Source organism: Dreissena polymorpha, chromosome 11, assembly GCF_020536995.1.
Source record: "Dreissena polymorpha isolate Duluth1 chromosome 11, UMN_Dpol_1.0, whole genome shotgun sequence".
Taxonomy (NCBI): Eukaryota; Metazoa; Mollusca; class Bivalvia; order Myida; family Dreissenidae; genus Dreissena; species Dreissena polymorpha.
Window position 1 is genome coordinate 49,471,577 of NC_068365.1, and position 7,691 is coordinate 49,479,267.

Here is a 7,691-nt window from a genome sequence, read left to right on the forward strand (position 1 = left end):
GCTATAAAATATCCATTTTAAGAATCTTTTGACGATTTAAAAACCTGAAAATTATAAAGCGAAACGATTTAATAATTTGTAGAGTTTTGTTGTTTTCGTTTTATGACACTACGAGGATTGCTTATATATAGTAAAAAATACAATAATCATAGTATGAGCACGGATGGTTCAGTGGTCTAAGCGATTGCCTTGTACTCCAGGGGTCAGTGGTTCGAGCCCAGTTGGAGGTTACTTTTTCTTTCTTTAATTGTATTCTTGTTTTTTAACAGAGTTTTTTAGATTTTATGTTTTACATTTATCAATAAAACGCATTTAATGACAAACTTAACTACATGCCAAAATCTGTGAAAAGGCCCCTTTAATACAGTTTTGTTTGGACTATTAAGTATATTAATAAAGTTTAACATATTTGGCCGGATTCTATATAATAAATTGTAATTTATACATTCCTAACATCATTATAATACGGACATATAAGAACAGAATGACAACAGCCATCCTCGATGTCATTTAGGTCGTATATTAATATAAGAAGTATAGGCTAGATCGAAAACTCACGATGCGAGACATCGCAGCGTTGATGCGAGATCGCGAATGTCAATGAATTACATTAAATAATATCAGTCATAAATCAGTACAGTTAATGTTTATGTAAGTGGCATGTCAAAGTATGTTTTGCATTTAATAGGACGCACCGAAATAAATAAACCTGATACGAGTCGGATACACTGCATGCATACGATTATAAAACAAACCATATTCACTGCCTAAGACATGTTTCTTTACTTGTCAATCAATTGTTATATGGTCTTTTCTTGTAAAATCCCAATCATTTTTCCCGACTACCATTTCGCCATAATATTGGAGTTTATATGTTTAACATTTATGTTTATGCCACTGATATTTCATAGTTTACATGAACGATATATGGTGTTTATTATTTAAAGTAATGCTGTAGTTAATGACTGTAACTTATTATGTCAAACATGAGCAACTTGAAGTGTAATACAACGATCAGTATTTGCGCGAAGGTCGAATGTTTTTGTCTCGTTCCAGCATGACAGGTTGCATGCTCAGTGGCTAGTTAAACTGAGCGATACCAATTGCCTCTCAATCTACAGAAAAATAGCATATATCTAGATCAAAGATATATTTATTAACTATTATATATAACCGATTGTAAGCTGCAACTTTAGAAAGGAACCTTACATGCAGCCTAGAAATGATCACATTTAACGAACGTATACATAGGCATTTACACCATATCACTGCAACTAAACTTCAATTAACATGTATATTATTTCTAATAACAGTTTATTTAGTCAGTTGGTTGATATTCACAAAGCAACATGACACCAACGTTGTACGGTTTTATGCATTAAAGTAGATACAAGCATAAGTTAAATCCTTTTTAGACAACATACATATGGGATAAAGCATGTAATAGTATTAGTTTCAAATGTTGATGATGCAGCTGTAATAGAATCCAACATAGATTGCTTAAACCCCTTGAAAACATAATGTTTAAATACCGGCTTTAATATCCGTTTTAAAATTTCTTTATTTGCGAACAGACTCTTGTTAAATGCGAATGTAAATTGTTTCACTTCAGAAATTCTTAGACGAATAATATCAGGAGCACTGCACTTTAAAAAAATCCTCATATGTACACATACACATTTTATAATTTTTTTAAAACACAATTCGTTTAAATACACACCATAACACTATAAGGAAACTTACGCATATTGATAAACCAATATTATGTGGTGCTTAGATATCACAAATACATGGCATTTTGACTTAACCCGAATAGCTATCAATGCCTCTTATTTGAATCCTTAGTTTACAGGTTAGCCATGTTGCCTCTATTGTTTTGAACGAACTGAACGAATGGAATAGGTCATGTAACTCCTTACTCTAAGTTTTCGGACACCTGTTTTAGCAAAGTTAGTTCATTTTTGAGTGGCGCCTATTTTTTCAGACACGTTTATTCTCCCTTTCTTTCATGACTAATTTTCTGACCTTTGCATTTATCGGACTTCATTTTATCGGTATTTGCGTTCATGCCGTGACATCTTAAACCTGTATTTTTCAACCGGATCATGGAAATAAAGTCTTTCTTTTGATATCTAGAAGGCAATGGACCGTTACGTTTGCTTTATTGAGTAGATAGGCATGTATACTTGATTCAGGTAATGATTTAGCCCAAAAGTTTTAAGAAGTTACGCAGTTGAAAATATCTTCGTAATAAAAACAAAACGATAAACTCAATGTATTCACATTTGTCTTTGCTTTCATTTAGCGCGATGCTGTATAATGAATAAAAACTATGTTAGTATATTACAATCATTTTAAGGTCACATACAATGCCATTATTATCAATTTATTATAGCTAGAATACATTATTGGCGCTTGTGATATTTAAAATATAAACATATAGGTAACATTCACGTAATAAAGCCAATTTCAGCAAATTTAAATAGATAATAAATTATATGCATACACCATTGAGCATGAAGATATTTGCAATTACGTGAATGTACAATTTATCATATTTAACATTAATGGTTAGTTTAATGTGCTGTTTAATACTGATATGTGGTTTATAACCTTGTGGGCGCATGCGTCTCTACTCAATTAACCATATGATTGTTTTTTTATGACGTAAAGCTCTGTTTAGAATTTGCGCCAACGATTCATGCGATTCTCATACTTAACATTTGCAAAATTACCATAAAGTTGGAAGGACGTTAAAAGTAAGATAAATCAGTATCTTTATAGTTTTTATTTCTTTTGAAATACCTGTCTACCGAATGTAGCGAATAAACTAACATTTTGTATTTCACAGGTATATATTGTATCACTATTCGGAATTGAAAGTAAAATTTATGAAAACTTAATTACATGCAATTGTTGCAGATAAATGTATAATCACACTGTTTTGAGTGTTTTAAGTTATAACGATGTTGACATTATCATATTTAAAAATGGCTTTTAAAAATAATGCTAAGGAAATAGGCTTAGCAATTATAATATATTCCGATGAATACATATAATATAAAAGGCTATACATGTTATACAAAACAAGTATTGGTATAGATGTTGGACGAAGGCAGTGATACAACACGTCTATAAACATAATTCATTCATGACGCTTTAAACTTAAAAAAAATCTTTTGAAGCATTAATTGTTTCAATCGGTCTATCCAATAGTGGTATTTTGCTGCACGCATATAAATAGTGCCAATTTGAGACAGTGATGCATGATGTTCCATCACATTTTTCACAATGAACGGCCACCGGAAAAACTTTGCGAAACCGAAATTTCGCAAACTTAAGTACCCTTTTTCTTAAAGCTTCGCTACTTTGAGACATAGTATGCGATAAAAGTCTTATCTTTTATTACTATTTGGTTATTTTCACTCATAAAATGCGTTTTCTTCACTATGAAATTTATAAGCAAAGTTGGGGTTCCCATGGTATTTTTGCATGTCCCATGGGATTTTTGCATGTCCCATGGGATTTTCGATTTTCCCATGGGATTTTTTCACCCATGGGATTTTTTTTATCCCATAATTTGCAAATGGGAGATAAATCCCATGGGATTTTGAACATTTTAAAAAACGTGTTTTATTTGCCTTTGCAAGTATTTTTACATTATTTAAGGACTGTATATTGGTCTTATGCAAATAATATATATAAATATTTAGTAATAAAAAAATCCCATTTTTAAATGGGAGAAAAAATCCCATGGTTTTTTTCTTATTTTGAAAGATTTATTCATGAAACTTCCAGAAACATCATATTTTGTGAAATGATGAACAACCTACGATATTTTAATGCGTTTAGTCGTGTTTGAAAAAAATAAAAAATCCCATGGGATTTCTTTCATCCATGGGATTTTTTTCACCCATGGGATTTTTTCACCCATGGGATTTTTTTTCCAATGGAATTTTTCAGTTTCGTAAGCCGAATAAGTTTCTTAATGCGAAAAACAACAATAAAGGAAATAATAATTATACTTATGAATAATAAATTGAATAATATAAATAGCATGAATATTTTTAAAATAAGTTACAATTAAAGGTTTATGCTAGTAGAACTTATCATTTCTTGTTCGAGCAGATGGTTGAGTCCAATTGGTGAGTATGCCAGCTTAGAACCAGTATAAATGCATCGCAGACAGACAACGCTGTCATACTGTACACACCGCTGAGTAACAATCTTTATTACATTTCATTTTGCAACAGAAAATGAACTCCGTAGTATAATTGATCTTATATATGCCCTCTGCTTTTGAAAGCGTGCAACACATTAACATAACAATAAGTCCATGCAAAAAAACTATGTGCAAATTCCATTCAAAGCTATACACACATTATAAAGGTCAGATGACCCGCGTCATGCGAAAATGGGTCTTATGTCATATGCGGCCAAAGTTGGTCCATCCTAGCTTGTCCAACCGCGCAGTCTGGTCAGGTTCTACGCTGACTGATATATAAAGTCAAGCCATGATTCGTGGTCTCATATCCAAACTCGGTAGCTCCTGTGCGAAACTTTCACCGGAAACGACGGCACCGAGACGGGCGCTCGAACTTTGCGGATGCGCGTTATATGTTATATATAATAGCGCGATGTGTTTTTTCGTGCCTCAAATTAGTAAGCCCAATCAGCGTATTATTGTGTTCTTTGCTTCTACTATTAACAAGAACTTCAACCGATACGAACATGAATTTTATTTTAATATGTTTATTTAATGCTCGGAAAACTCATTGTATATTTAGACTACTACTTATAAAACAAAGTCGGGTTTTCAACATCTGTTTTCGGCATATAAATTGTTATTCCAAACCAGATTTTACGCACTTTACTGTACAAAATACCGTTAGGGCCACCGTGGTTTCTCATTAAAATCCAGAGGGCGAGAATGCGAGAACGCGAAAGTACGATGACGACAGTGCGACAATACGATGGTGACAATGCATTCGTACGATTGCGAAAACGCGCTAGTACGATGACGACAATGCGACAGTGCGACAATACAATGGCGGCAGTGCGATAGTACGGGGGCGACAATGCGATAGTCATATCGTACTGTCGCCGTGGTATCATCGCAATGTCGCCATCGTTCTATCGCATTGTCGCCATCGTATTGTCGCACTGTCGCCATCGCATTTTCGAATTGCCGCCATCATACTATCGCGTTATCGCATTGGCACCATCGTACTATCGCACTGTCGGCTATCGCCATCGTATTGTCGCACTGTCGTCATCGTATTTTCGCACTGTCGTCATCGTATTATCGCACTATCAAACCGTAGCATTGTCGCCATCGTACTATCTCACTGTCGCCATCGTATTGTCGCACTGTCGTCATCGCACTGTCTGATTGTCGTCATCGTATTATCGCGTTCTCGCATTGTCGCCATCGTACTATCGCATTGTCGCCATCGTATTGTCACCCTGTCATCATCGTATTGTCACACTGTCGCCATCGTACTATCGCGTTCTCGCGTTCTCGCCCTCTGGATATTAATGTGTAACCACGATGGCCCTAACGGTATTCCGTAATACTGCCAAAGCACAGTATGATTAGGTCACTCCCAATGCTCAAATCTCTATGTCTATTTTAGTAACAACACGTGTCTATGGAAGGATTATTAGGTAAAAATTACATCATTCGTGGTGAATATTTACATTATGACTGATGCTTATTCTAATTTGCTTTATGACAATTCCAACATGCTTGTTGTCTATTCGTTTATACTTGATGATTGCTGCAACATTACATCATTCATGATGAATATTTACATTATGCGTGATGTTTATTCTAACATGCTTCATGACAGTTCCAACATGCTTGTTCTCTATCGGTTATACTTGATGATTGTTTCAACATGCTTGGTGACTATCCAATGTTTGTGTGTTCATTATTCCTGAAACCAGTCATAATCGGTTTTGCCACTAAGCGTCATTAACAACGGCAGTTAGCAACAGGCAGTAAGCAGAATGCAAGTTACTAAATTATGACAACAGGTGGCGCGCGTTTATTTTCCGTATGTTGAATAAATTACTTTTCGGAAAAAAAGCGAAACATCCGAATCATTTTGACTAGTAAACTGAATAAGCTGAATTAGTTCCCTTTGTTATATAATCTCCATTAAACTAAATACGTTCATTATTGCCATGAAGACCAGTAGGCCTACACAATGAATTGACTGCCGTGAATGTTTTTGATATTTGTAAGATGCAATTGGCACTCAAGAAATTATACATGTGTTTTATTCAGGACATAACGGGGCTGATGTGTTGGAATTGTGGCCCTTCCCTAGTCCAAATAATTACAGTAGACGTAATCTACCGATGTGCATTGCTTATCGACCTCATATTTATAAAGTAGCCCAAACCCCCATTGCCACAGACCTGTGCGTGAAACTTTCAGATTTCTCTAGTCTGTTTACCATGCTATAATTACAATTTCTATAAACACATATTTATCATTTTATGCCTATATAATGTTTGTGGTATAAAGAGAAACCTGAAATTTACAAGTACTCGTGTCTAGTACTGTACAACTATTGTACTCCTCGTTGAGAAAACAACTACTTCTACTACATGTATTAAAATATCATAAAACATAATTTTCAATCAAGTTGGAAAAAATCAATAAATAAATGTCATATAAACAGGTTTGTCATGAACGTTGACGTCGTTCTTGGTTACCAGAAAAATTCCCACGCACGGATTTCAACCGTCATGGTTTACAATCAATTAAGTGCATAAGTACTTGAATTTGTATAGTGTTTTTTAAAGGTGTATGTCCAGCCACAGGTGGTTAGCGTGTGGCTATAATAATAATTAGTGAAAACATCTTTTGGAATGATAAGTAAACATATTATAACGAAAAATCAACTTTTCTTAAAAAAAATAAGTTAAATATATATATATATATATAACAAGGTATCCAACTCGAAATCATCCGAAAACGGGATGCATCGTTTTAAACAGCCATTACATCATCAATTTTGCAGCGATTTTCACGATCTTGGTCTTATTCAACGCAGAAATAAATTTCCTTTCTGGAAATGTATATGTCTTGCATTTTTTTTACAAATAATGGGTCAACTTTTAAGAAATAACACGATACACAACTCGCGTGACCCAGCTGTGATCGATCAGACAGTATTCATGACTGAAATCTTCACGGAGTAAAGGGCATTTTCCATGCAAAGTTCACGAACCTCGATACCATAATTCAATAAAACGTATGAAAAAACATTCTTTCCGTGCTTGCCGTTGCATTATGCATCAAAACTAACTGTCCAGCGCATTTTGAAACCGTTGTTTACATACATTTCAACCAACTGACATTTTAAACACACGAATGATTTCATTGCTCCAATGCGGAGGTGTGTCTTTACAACTGGAGATCTCATTCATAAATACGGTCTGATCGATCACAACTGGGTCAAGCGAATTATGTTTAGCGTTATTTCTTAAAATTTGACCCAGCATGTGTAGAAATATAACAAGATATATACATTTCCTAAAAGGAAATTCATTTCTGCGTTGAATAAGACCGGGTCATGAAAATCGCTGCAAAATTAATTTAGTAATGGCTGCTCAAAACGATGCACCCCGTTTTCGGATGATTTCGAGTTGGATACCTTGTTATATATAAAACGATA